The 13,615-nt window shown below is 50.0% G+C and overlaps 1 protein-coding gene across 1 annotated transcript in view; it reads right to left on the bottom strand.

Annotated features, from left to right (window-relative positions):
* The window catches only part of h6pd (hexose-6-phosphate dehydrogenase (glucose 1-dehydrogenase)), a 90,237-nt gene extending 81,977 nt beyond the window's left edge, over positions 1-8,260 (bottom strand). Inside the window, exon 1 of the mRNA XM_070861042.1 lies at positions 8,243-8,260. The gene's annotated coding sequence lies outside the window, so the exon portion shown is untranslated. The remainder of the gene's footprint in view (positions 1-8,242) is intronic.
* Between the last annotated feature and the right edge of the window lie 5,355 nt (positions 8,261-13,615).

The following is a 13,615-nucleotide window of genomic DNA, read 5'->3' as shown; positions in this document are numbered from 1 at the left end:
GAGCGAGAGAGGGGGGGCAGAGCGAGAGAGGGGGGGGAGAGCGAGAGAGGGGGGGGAGAGCGAGAGAGGGGGGGGAGAGCGAGAGAGGGGGGGGAGAGCGAGAGAGGGGGGGGAGAGCGAGAGAGGGGGGTAGAGCGAGAGAGGGGGGGGAGAGCGAGAGAGGGGGGGGAGAGCGAGAGAGGGGGGGGAGAGCGAGAGAGGGGGGGAGAGCGAGAGAGGGGGGGGAGAGCGAGAGAGGGGGGGGAGAGCGAGAGAGGGGGGGGAGAGCGAGAGAGGGGGGGGGAGAGCGAGAGAGGGGGGGAGAGCGAGAGAGGGGGGGGGAGAGCGAGAGAGGGGGGGGGAGAGCGAGAGAGGGGGGGGAGAGCGAGAGAGGGGGGGGAGAGCGAGAGAGGGGGGAGAGCGAGAGAGGGGGGGAGAGCGAGAGAGGGGGGGAGAGCGAGAGAGGGGGGGAGAGCGAGAGAGGGGGGGAGAGCGAGAGAGGGGGGAGAGCGAGAGAGGGGGGAGAGCGAGAGAGGGGGGGAGAGCGAGAGAGGGGGGAGCGCGAGAGATGGGGGGGAGCGCGAGAGAGGGGGGGGAGCGCGAGAGAGGGGGGGAGCGCGAGAGAGGGGGGGAGAGCGAGAGAGGGGGGGAGAGCGAGAGAGGGGGGGAGAGAGCGAAGAGAGAGGGGGGGGGGAGAGCGAGAGAGGGGGGGGTGAGCGAGAGAGGGGGGGGGGAGACCGAGAGAGGGGGGGGGGGGGGAGACCGAGAGAGGGGGGGGGAGACCGAGAGAGGGGGGTTGGGAGAGCGAGAGAGGGGGGGGTGGGAGAGCGAGAGAGGGGGGGGGGGGAGAGCGAGAGAGGGGGGGGGAGAGCGAGAGAGGGGGGGGGGGAGAGCGAGAGAGGGGGGGGGAGAGCGAGAGAGGGGGGGAGAGCGAGAGGGGGGGGGAGAGCGAGAGAGGGGGGGGGGGAGAGCGAGAGAGGGGATGGGACAGAAGAGGTCTGCAAAAGCAATGGCAAGAAGGTTGTTCTCCTTGGAGCAGCGAAGGCTAAGAGCAGATTATGATAGAGCTGTTTAAAATCATGAAAGGTTTAGATAGAAACTGTTCCCAGTGGCTGAGGGGTTGATGGTGAGAGGGCACAGGTTTAAGGTGATTGGCAAAAGAACCAGAGACAACATGAGGGAAAACTTATTTTACACAACGAGTGGTTAGGATCTGGAATGCACTGCCTGATAGGGCGGTGGAGACAGATTTATTAGCTGCCTTCAAAAGGGGATTGGATACATTAAAAATAGCAGGGATACGGGGAGAGCGCGGGGGAATGGGACTAACTGGATCGCTCTTCGAAAGAGCTGCACAGACTCGATGGGCCGAACGGCCTCCTTCTGTGATTCTAAGAAAAGATGGAGGAAACTAGAGGAAGAGACAGAGACAGGGGAAAGAGAGAGAGGAAAGATGCCCAGAATGAGAGTGAGCAAGAGGCAGGGAAAGAGAGAGACAGACAGAGACACGCACAGACAGAGCATGAGAGGGGGAGTTTTACAAGGAAATGGAGAGGCAAAGAATGAGACAGATCACACACGACGGGGAGTGAGAAATCAGGAGACAGACACAGACAGGGGAATGAGAGCAAGGGACTGCCAAGAAGAGGGAATGATCAGAAATACAGGGACATAGAAGTGTGAGAAGTAAAAGATTATAGACAGGGAGAGACAAGAATTCAACAGTATAATTCAAATTTTAAATAGAAACAATGTATCTCGAAGCAAAATGTATGGGTTTGGTGTCAAACATTGAGAATATCAGTGCATAGACCAGTTTATGACGACTTTGAGGATGTTTGTTGCAATTTCATTTTCTTGATTTATGTAGCAGCAATCCTCGCTTGGGAATAACATTTCACTCACCTGACGAAATAAAATGAAAATACTTGCCAGCGTTGCAAATAAGGCAACAGGCTAGTCTGTCAGCATCATCAGTGTTAAAGCCCTCGCCTCCAATCTCTCACCCTTTTGTCCTCTGCTTTTCTGCCACAATAGATCTTCCTACCCCACCAGACCAATCCTGGACTTTATACCTTTTTATGATCTAACACCTCTGGTCAAAGTTCAGGCCATCAAAGGTCAAGATAAAAAAGAACTACTGCATGTGCAACAAACGTCAGCATCTGAAACGAGAAGACAGATTAACGTTTGGGCAAAGCATGGGGTCAGCTCTCTCGACGATGTTGCTGACACTCAGCTCATCTCTACCTCTTCCATCAGCCCCACAGCCGTTGCAACCATCGCCAACATCCAATTCAACACCAAGTCCTGGATGTGCCAAATCTTCTCCGGCCTAAGTCGAAAAAACCATACCTATCCTCTTCAGTCTGGCAAACACCGACCTGATCCTGTTCCCCCCCCCCACCCCCCAGATGTCAGCCAATGGCTCAGTGCTCAGCCAGCACCCTCGCCTCGGAGTCAGAATGTTGTGGGTTCAAGTCCCACTCCAGGGACTTGAGCACATAAATCGAGGCTGACACTCCCAGTGCAGTGCTGAGGGAGCGCCACACTGTCTTTCGAATGAGACATTGAACCGAGGCCCCGTCTGCTCTCTCAGGTGGACGCAAAAGATCCCACGGCACTATTTCGAAGAAGAGCCAGGGAGTTATCCCCGGTGTCCTGGACCAATATTTATCCTTCAATCAACATCACAAATACAGATGATCTGGTCATTATCACATTGCTGTATGTGGGAGCTTGCTGTGTGCACATTGGCTGCCGCGTTTCTCACATTACAACAGTGACTACACTTCAAAAGGTACTTCATTGGCTGTAAAGCACTTCAAGACGTGGTCGCGAAAAGTGCTATATAAATGCAAGTCTTTCTTTTCTTTTCCCTAGCCACCACCTCAGGCTTAGCCCAGAGATACAGCAGGTCTAGTTCAGACTCAGCCCACCTGCCCGACCCCACCTTACGATCCATTCACTCACCGAGGCTGCTTTCTTTTGCTCCCAATCCGATGTCTCCGCTCCCCTCTTCCCTGGCTCTATCAGCACACACCTGGACTCTTCCCACACCTTCCTGCTTTTGTGCCTAACTTACTCGTCATTCAAAATGCATCGGCTCCTGCACGAAGACCTACAACCCAACGCCCCAGTCCTCGCCAAGCTCCCAAACAATCGACTTGAAGCTTCTCAGCCTCATCTTCCAACTGTTTTTTTTTTTCCCTCTTGAAAAAAGGCTGAGGGGTGACCTAATAGAGGTCTTTGAAAATTATGAAAGGTTTTGATAAAGTGGATAGAGAGAATGTTTTCACTTGTGGGGAAAGAGCATAACTAGAGGCCATCGATATAAGATAGTCACCAAGAAATCCAATCGGGAATTCAGAAGGAACTTCTTTACCCAGAGAGTGGTGAGAATGTGGAACTCACTACCACAGGGAGTGGTGGAGGCAAATAGTATAGGTGCATTTAAGGGGAGGCTAGACAAGCATGAGGGAGAAGGGAATAGAGGGTTATGCTGATAGATTTAGATGAGGAAAGACAGGAGGAGGCTCGAGTGGAGCATAAACGCCGGCATGGACTGGTTGGGCCGAATGGCCTGTTTCTGTGCCAAACACGGCAAGTGAGCCCCAGGTGGGCAGAGGAAACGTTTCCAGGACACCCTCAAAGCCTCCTTGATAAAAACGCAACATCCCCACCGACACCTGGGAGTCCCTGGCCAAAGACCGCCCCGAGTGGAGGAAGAGCATCTAGGAAGACGCTGAGCACCTCGAGTGTCGTCACCGAGAAACTAAGCGCAGGCAGCGACAAGAGCATGCGGCAAACCAGACTCCCCACCGACCCTTTCCCTCAACTACTGTCTGGCCTACCTGTGATAGAGACTGAAATTCCCGTATTCGACTCATCAGTCACCTAAGAACTCACTTTTAGAGTGGAAGCAAGTCTTCCTCGATTTTGAGGGACTGCCTATGATGATGATATCCTATGTAAGGTAATTTTATGTACTCCCTCCACGGCCTTGCCAATACCTACTGCCGTGATCTCCTCCGGCCCTATGTCACTGGACACCACCCTTCCTCCACCAATAGCGGCCTGTTTCTCATTCCCCACCCCCTCAACTCTAACATCGGAAGCTAGCTTCTGCCGTCGTCTGCAACACCCCCACCCTGCCCTCCCCCCTCTTTGCCCAGTATCTCTGCCTTGCTACCTCCCTCCGCAAGTAACCAATCCTGTGCCACTCAAATCCGTTTTCAGGATATTCAAGTCCAGCACATCAGCTCAGAAGGGTCAGAACACAAGAACTTAAATAGGAGCAGGAGTCGGCCATTTGGCCCCTCGAGCCTGGTCCACCATTCAATAAGATCATGGCTGATCTGATCTTGGCCTCAACTCCACTTCCCTGCCCGCTCCCCATAACCCTTGACTCCCCGTATAGTTCAATAATCTGTCTATCTCCGCCTTAAGTATATTCAACCCAGCCTCCAGAGCTCTCTGGGGTAAAGAATTCCAAAGATTCACGACCCTCAGGAGAAGAAATTCCTCCTCATCTCCATCTCAAATGGGCGACCCCCTTCTTCTGAAACGATGCCCCCTAGTTCTAGATTCCCCCACGAGGGGAAACATCCTCTCTCCATCTATCCTGTCAAGCCCCCTCTGAATCCTATATGTTTCAGTAAGATCACCTCTCAGTCTTCTGAAATCCAATGAGTACGGGCCCAACCTGCTCAACCTTTCCTCATAAGACAACCCTTCATCCCAGGAATCAACCTCGTGAACCTTCACTGAACTGCCTCCAATGCAAGTGTATCCCTCCTTCGATAATGGAGACAAACACAAGGGTAGAGCATTGCATCATCACATTAGCAAATGATTGTGTGAACTCGTGAATTATGTTTATCTGCTCCAGTGCTGGCTTATTGTGGCCTATAACAGCCTCACCACCATTCTGCCCAAGAACATCTCGCTCAGCACATAACCATAGATTGAACCAGGTCCTCGTGACCTGTGCAGCTCAGCACCACATTGATCGGTAAGCTAAGTGTTCTGTTTTAGTCATTTATTATTTGTTAAAGAGTGACTGGGAGAGTGTGTTTAAAGCCAATGCATATAATTTTCTGACAAGTCTAATTTTTTTTTTAATTTATACTTTCGGGGAATTAAGTCCCTGCTGGAGTACGGTTTATAAAGTCCTGGCACCCTTGGCTACATCACTAAAAGCTCTTTTCAATGTAGCAGTGTAATATTCGACTGTCGGAGGCATACAATGAAGCTCCATCCTCCTCACCCAACACATACACTTTGCCGTCGGGATCACTGAATTAGTGATTAGGAGCCGGTAGATTGGTTGATTTCCCCCTCCCAAACCTGGAGACAAGGGGTTGTCGAGGGCAATTGTGGCACAGTTAAGACCAGAAAACTTAGCACAAGACAAGACTACTCTTGGCATCACAACATACATTGTCCAGTCATGCTTTGCATTGCTAAGACTCTCATCGAAAGTCAAATTTTGTTTTCGAAAAAAAAAGTCCAACTGCAAGACGCAATCATCTCATGACAGAAACATCTAGAAAAGCAGCAAACCTGGGGAGATATGTATCATTTTTAATTCGTTCCTGGGATGTGGGCATCGCCAGCAGGGCCAGCATTTACTGCCCATCCCTAATTGCCCCAGGGAAGGTGGAGGTGAGCCGCCATTTCAGGGGGCAGTTAAAAGGCAACCACATTGCTGTGGGTCTGGAGTCACATAGCGGCCAGACCGGGTAAGGGCAGCAGATTTCCTTCCCTAAAGGACATCAGTGAACCAGATGGGTTTTTACAACAATCCAGTAGTTTCATGTTCACCATTACTGACATTGGCTTTTTATTCCAGATTTATTTATTAACTGAATTTAAATTCCCCAGCTGCCGTGATGGGATTTGAACTCGTGTCTCTGGATCGATACTCTTGATTGCTGGTCCGGGAACATAACCACTATGCTATCATACCCATACCGGAAGAAGAATAGAATCTGCGGCATCTGAAACACATTCACACACCATAATCTCCCCACTCTCCCACATGCCAATCAAATCAATGCATATGTGAACAGAAGATGCATTTATATTTTGTAATAGCCATGGTTTTCAAATTTAAACCAACATGAGCAATTGCACAAACAGTCGTGCAGAGGCCCCAGGCTGATATGATCTTCAGACAAATGCACTTGTACAGCTGCTTTGACATAGTAAGCGTTCCAAGAAGCCTCTCAGAGATGCAACAGACACTGAATAGTGGTAGAACGATGACGTGACCAAAGGCAGAGTTGAAGTAATGTGCATTGAGGAGTCACCCCGAAGGTGGGAAGAGAGAGCTAGCAAGGCAGAGGGGTCAGAGAGACCAGTCCAGAGGGTACAGCATTGACGGCTGAGGACTCTGCCATGGTGGAACGGAGGGAGAGGCATTTTTCTGTGCTTGTCATACAAAGGCCCAAGGTTCGACAAGTAGAGGACACTTCGACCTGGGGTAAGGCCTGGGAGGAATCTATTAACAAGGGTTTTGAATTCAATACATTGGAGGAAGGGAGACACACGGAGCCAATGGAAGTTGGGAACGGGTGAAAGGGTGGGGAGTGGAACTTAGTGCGGCACGGAGACCAGCTAGTCCCACCTTCATCCCCAGCGAAAACCTCGTTCGTGCCTTCACGCAGGACAAGGCGTCAGGGCCAGAGTTTATATATGGTGGAGCACATGAAACCAACAAGGCAAGTGTTGGAGAAGTGTTGAAAGCACGGATGAGAATTTCAGTGAGGGTGAGGTAAGGGCTGCGATGGCCAATGTCAGGGGTAGGGGACAGGCTGTCTCGGTGATGGATAGGATCCGGAGATTTGAAATGTAGATACTTGCCAGGCCTGACTATACATAAAGCACATGCAAGCTCCCACCATGGTGTGTTGTACACTCAGTCACAGTGCTGACTCACCGACACCCCGTGAGACTCATTCAGCAAGAACTTTACAGTTTCAGTCACAGCCAAGTGTTTTAAAAATTCATATGATCGTGTAACAAAAGTTACATATAGAATTTACAGCACAGAAACAGGCCATTTGGCCCAACCGGTCTGTGCCACTATCAACATGCACTTGTAGGCCGACACCCCAGTGCAGTACTGAGGGAGCACCGCACCGTCACGGGGGCAGTACTGAGGGAGCACCGCACCGTCATGGGGGCGGTACTGAGGGAGCACCGCACCGTCAGAGGTGCTGTCTTTCGGATGAGACATTATACCAAGGCCCCATCTGCTCTCTCAGGTGGATGTAAAAGATCTCATGGCACTATTTTGAAGAAGAGCAGGGGAGTTCTCCCCGGTGTCCTGGCCAATATTTATCCCTCAATCAACATAACAAAAAAACAGATTATCTGGTCATTCTTTGTGTGGGAGCTTGCTGTGCACAAATTGGCTGCTGTGTTTCCCACAATAAAACAGTGACTGCACTCCAAAAGTACTTCATTGGCTGTAAAGCACTTAGACATCCACTGGTCGTGAAAGGCACTATATAAATGCAAGTCTTCTATTTCTTTCTCCTTTGTGTACTTACTTAGCTTCCCTTTAAATGCATCGATACTATTCGCTTCAACCACTCCGTGGTAGCGAGCTCCACATTCTCACCACTCTTGCAGTAAATAAGTTTCACTTGAATTCATTAGTGACTGTCTTATACTTATGGTGCCCAGATCACCTCTCAACCATCTATGACACAGTGAGAACAAGTTCAATCCCTTCTGCAAATAAAACAGTGAACATGCTGGACACATTCAGGCGGTGTCGGTGGAGGGACACGTTGCAGGTTTGTGGTGTATCCTGTTGTGTGGGCAGGGTTGCGCCTGAAAAGGTACAGAGTTCCCCACAGATGTCGCCTGTCCTGCAGGCTGCTGCTGCTGGGGTCGCGTTGTCTCTCTTCCCTTCTGCGCTTATTTCAAACCCTTCCCGCCTTTGCAACATTACATTTTGCAGGGAGCCCCTTGCCCTTGACATGTGCAATGGGAGAGCGAGCCCAGCCTGCAGCTGCCTGACGCTGGACATCTTTGCTGCAAACTCCAGCGCAGGACCTTGCTCACCTCTGCTGACGGAAGCACAAGTTGCACTGGTTGCAATAAACAGGAGCTGCAGGCCTGTCCTGTCGCAATGGGTCTCACTGCAACATCTGCACACATCTAACCCTCTCCCTCCCCCAAATACACGACCTGCCAACTCCCGCACCCACAAAATACAAGGGAAATAAAGCCCAAACCATACACCAACCTGCTGAGCAGCGGCACTTCCTTATTCGTGAGACTTGGGCAAGGATTGGTGCAGAAGCAAATATCATCTGAATACTGCTTCCGGTCGGGAGGGGAAACAGAGAGCCTGCCTTTGATAAAAGCTTGGATTTAATCTTCACACAGCCACCTGTCTGGGTCTGTGCACCGCTTCCAGTGACTAGCCTGTGCCATTTTGCAGTTCCCTTATTCTTGCAGACTGGAACCATGCAGGTCCCCAGCATTCATCTGTCGCCTTTTTACATGGATTAAAAAACCAGTTCAAACAATGCACGGTGTAAGGCACGCCTGACAAAACTGTCACAGTCTCAGGATAAGGGGTCGGTCATTTGGGGCTGAGATGAGGAGAAACTTCTTCACTCAGAGGGTGGTGAATCTCTGGAATTCTCTCCCTCAGAGGGCTGTGGAGGCTCAGATTCCGAGTATATTCAAGACAGAGATCGATAGATTCTTGGATATAAGGGAATATGGGGATAGTGCAATTGAGGTAGAAGATCAGCCATGATCTTATTGAATGGTGGAGCAGGCTCGAGGGGCCGAATGGCCGACTCCTGCTCTATTTCTTACGTTCTTCTGTTTCATAACATGCCTTATCAAATCCTCAAGATGCCCCGAAAGTGCTTCACAACCATTGCAGTTACGTAGCTGTCAGGTAAGAAAGATAGATTTGCATTTCCATAGTGCCTTTCACAACCACCGGATGTCCCAAAGCGCTTTACAGCCAATTAAATACTTTTTGAAGTGTAGTCATTAGGAAACGTGGCAGCCAATTTGCACACAGCAAGCTCCCACAAACAGCAATGTGATCATGATCAGTTAATCTGTTTTCGTGATGTTGATTGAAGGATAAGTATTGGCCAGGACACCGGGGATAAATAGTGCCACGGGATCTTTTACGTCTACCTGAGAGAGCAGACGGGGCCTCGGTTTAACATCTCATCCAAAACATGGCACCTCCGACAGTGCAGCGCTCCCTCAGCACTGCACTGGGGGTGTCAGCCTAGATTTATGTGCTCAAGTTCCTGGAGTGGGACTTGAACCCACAACCTTCTGACTCAGATGTGAGGGCGCTACCCACTGAGCCTCAGCTGACACAGTGCATAGCAAGATCTCACAAACAGCAGATATTATGAATGATCAGTTCATGTGTTTTTGGTGGTGTTGGCTAGGATACTAGAAGTTCCGGCTCTTCATTAATAGGGCGGGAAAGTGGAGTTGAGGTAGAAGATCAGCCATGATCTTATTGAATGGTGGAGCAGGCTCAGGGGACCCTATTACCTATTCCTGCTCCTATTTCTAATGAAATTAATCAATGCCATAAGATTCTTTATATCCACTAAAATGTAGGCATGTTTTGAGTTGGTAACCCTGATATAAACTAATTTCAGGGTCATTCGCATCTTTTGTTATGCCTTTTTTTTGTAAAGAAAGACTTGCATTTATATAGCGCCTTTCACAACCTCAGGACGCGCTTTATGTTGTGTCCGCGTAAATAACTGACAAACTGAGCCAGGAGAAAAGTAACTTAAACGGTGAGCTTTAAACAACCCAAAATGGAGTCACTAAACCAGCATGAACGAGCATGAGTACAGCAACTGTGAATAGCTCCCGCAGGGTCCTAATACCAGCCCTGTTAGCGGTAACAAACAAATCCTGCTGGTCTCTTCACGCTAGGGTTGTCTGGGGGTTTGAGAATGTCCAGCAGCCAGCTAAGGTTCCGCCCAATCATGAGCTCAGCGGGTGTCTTCCCCGTTAGCGAGTGCTTTGTCGAACGGTATGTGCGGAGAATGGCGTGAACCACTTCGTTGAATGTTTAGCCTGCTGCGAGGTTGGATTTCAAACCCTCTTTGATAACGCGGTTAAATCACGCCCAGGATCGGGGCCCAGGAGGGGCGTGAGTTCGGGGCCATGTGCGCGCGCGAGGCCCGTGCAGCAGAGCTGGTCTCCAGTCGTCTTGGATAACCCTTGTCACTGGACCAAGACCTCGCTCTGTCAAGCCCATGCGGTGGCTGGTGTGCAACGGCCACCACACGTTAAAAAAATCCACGCACAGGCATCTTCCACCCTTCAGGATGTAGTTCAGGACCTGGAATATTAGGTCCTTCATTGAAACACCTGTGAACTCATCCTTTTTTGGCGTGGAAGCAAGTCAACCTCGTTTTGAGGTACTGCCTATGATGATGATGATAAATCGCTCAATACCTCCGTTGCTTTGAGGATTGTACCGAGCAGTAAGGCGATGCTTGATACCATGACAAGTGAGGAAATCCGTGAACCGGTCAGACACAAACTGTGGTCCATTGTCAGTAATTATGATTTCTGGGAGGCCCCACTTTGTGAACATACGCTGCAGAATAGTGACAATCGTTGATGAGGTCAGTGAACATGCTGTAGCAATTTCTGGCCATTTGGAATGCAGGTCATGTGGGCTGGTGCTGTGGAGCTGCTTCAACTGGACCGAAGATATCCAACTGAAGTTGTTGCCATGGTCTTTGTGGCCATGGAATGGGCTTCATTGGCGCTGGTCGGATGTTTGTGGCCTTTTCGCTCAGACTGCATGCTTCGCAGTGTGAGACGAACTCCTCGATGTGAGTGTCAATCCCAGGCCACCATACTGAACCGCGACATCTCTGCTTCATGCGGCCAATGTCAGGGTGTCCACCGTGTGCCAATGAGAGAATGCGCTGTTGAAGTGACTTGGGAATTACTGCTCCACCATCATCATCATCACAGGCAGTCCCTCAAAATCGAGGAAGACTTGCTTCCACTCTAAAAGTGATTTCTCAGGTGACTGTACAGTCCAATATGGGAATTACAGTCTCTGTCACAGGTGGGACAGACAGTGGTTGAAGGAAAGGGTGGGTGGGGAGTCTGGTTTGCCGCACGCTCCTTCCGCTGCCTGCGCTTGTTTTCTGCATGCTCTCGGCGACGAGACTCGAGGTGCTCAGCGCCCTCCTGGATGCTCTTCCTCCACTTAGGGCGGTCTTTGGCCAGAGACTCCCAGGTGTCAGTGGGGATGTTGCACTTTATCAATGAGACCTTGAGGGTGTCCTTGAAACGTTTCCTCTGCCCACCTGGGGCTCGCATGCCGTGTAGGAGTTCCGAGTAGAGCGCTTGCTTTGGGAGTCTTGTGTCGGGGCATGTGGACGATGTGGCCCGCCCAACGGAGCTGGTCGAGTCTGGTCAGTGCTTCGATGCTGGGGATGTTGGCCTGATCGAGAACACTGACATTGGTGCATCTGTCCTCCCAGGGGATTTGCAGGATCTTGCGGAGACATCATTGGTGGTATTTCTCCAGCGACTTGAGGTGCCTACTCTATATGGTCCATGTCTCTGAGCTATATAGATTATGGCGGGTATCACTACAGCCCTGTAAACCATGAGCCTGGTGACAGATTTGAGGGTCTGATCTTCGAACACTATCATCCTGAGCTCTATCCCCACGAGCTAGGCAGCCATCGTTCCAAATGGAAAATTCATCATGAAGTCTGTGGAAGGTTTTCAGCTCTTCTGGAATTTGCTTAGGTCACTCAGTCTGGAGGAAGTGGTGCAGAAGATAGTCCGTAGGGCATGCGTCGATACTGATACAGGCCATCATGCGTCGTGAATGCCATAAGCGGTTTGCTGCCCTCCGCTAGTGGTATTTGCAGGTAACTGCGGCGCATGTCGAGTTTCGTAAAAACTATTGAGCCGTGGAATTCTAAAGACAGTTCATCAATGGTCGGAAGAAGTTACTTGTCGGGGATGATGGCCTTGTTGACCTCTTTTAGGTCAATGCATATGCGGACCTCCCCATTTTTACGCCAAGCAATAACTAAGTTCAAGATTCAGGGTGAGGAGTCGATGCTCTCAATGATTCCCTGAGATTCGAGCCGTGTTAATTCTGCAGATACTTGGTCACGGACCGCGAATGGGAGACGGCGAAGTCGCTGTGTAACCAGTTTGACAGAAGGGTCAACGCAGGGAAGATGGCAGAATGTTGTTGTCACTCCAAACCCTGTGAAGATTGAGGGATATTGCTTGTTGAAGTCCACTGTGTACACAGGTGTGCCGCTTGGGTTGTAAACTTTGAACCCAAGCTTGTCAAAAAGGTCACCCATGAGGCTTCGTCCCTTCGCGACATGAAAGGAAAAGTTCTCCAATGTTATGTCCTTGTAGTATATCAGGACAGATATGACCCCAACTACTTCAATTTTGGATTCGGAGTACGCATGTAGAATGGAAGTTGTGGGCTGAGGTTGACAGTGCATGAAGTGGGTTTTGTACACAGCCTCGCTCAATATGGAGACTTTGGCTCCAAGGTCAATGAGGAGGCAGGTGGGCGTATTGTTTATCTCACAGTCCTTGAATTTGCCCGAATCGATGTGTAAATTGTCACTAACAGTATAAACCATACTGGGTTTATCACTATCAGTGTTGTCCACATGTCGAATGTGCTGCGATGAGCGACAGACACTGGCAAAATGGTTCATTTTACCACATGCAGAGCATTTCTTCCCACATGCAGAGTTAGGACTCTTTGCTGAGTGTGATTTGTCCCCACAGTTAAAGAAGTGGAAGTTAAGCCCACGATCCGTAGTGGGTGGCTTATGACTAGCCCTGGGTCCCTGCTGTGATTTCCGCTTTGGACGAATGCCTTGCACATGGGCTGTAGCTGCAGTCTGCTGCACAGGGAGAACAGGGGATTTGATTGCTTTTGAATCAGAAAGCGCTGATTCGATTTGGATGGCCAAATTAGTTGCTTTGTTCAATTTAATGTCAATTTGTCATCATCTATGAGCAAGCGTCCCTGAATGCGGGGGATCGATGTTTTCTCAATAATTTGATCCCTGATCATTTCCTCTGTGAATGCCCCAAAGTTACACGTAGCGGCCAGTTCAGTTAATGAAATGATGCACTGTTTGATTGGTTCTCTGTTCCCTTGCCCCCTTTGACAAAATTGGTATCTCAACATCATAATTCTTTTCTTTGGCCCAAAATACTTCCCTAGGGCGCTTACCATTTTGTCGTTGGCCTGCAGTGCCAAGGCAGTGGATAAGTGTTGCACGGCAGCGAGCTGCTGTTACAACTGTACAGGGTATTGGTGAGGCCACACCTGGAGTACTGCGTACAGTTTTGGTCTCCGTATTTAAGGAAGGATATACTTGCATTGGAGGCTGTTCAGAGAAGGTTCACTAGATTGATTCCGGAGATGAGGAGGTTGACTTATAAAGAAAGGTTAGGTAGATTGGGCCTATACTCATTGGAGTTCAGAAGAATGAGAGGTGATCTTATTTGAAACTTATAAGATAATGAGGGAGCTTGACAAGGTGGATGCAGGGAGGATGTTTCCACTCATAGGGGAAACTAAAACGAG

The sequence above is a fragment of the Pristiophorus japonicus genome, chromosome 18, assembly GCF_044704955.1.
Source record: "Pristiophorus japonicus isolate sPriJap1 chromosome 18, sPriJap1.hap1, whole genome shotgun sequence".
Lineage (NCBI taxonomy): Eukaryota > Metazoa > Chordata > Chondrichthyes > Pristiophoridae > Pristiophorus > Pristiophorus japonicus.
Note: the sequence above shows the minus strand (reverse complement) of the source record. Positions and strands in the feature narration are given on the sequence as shown.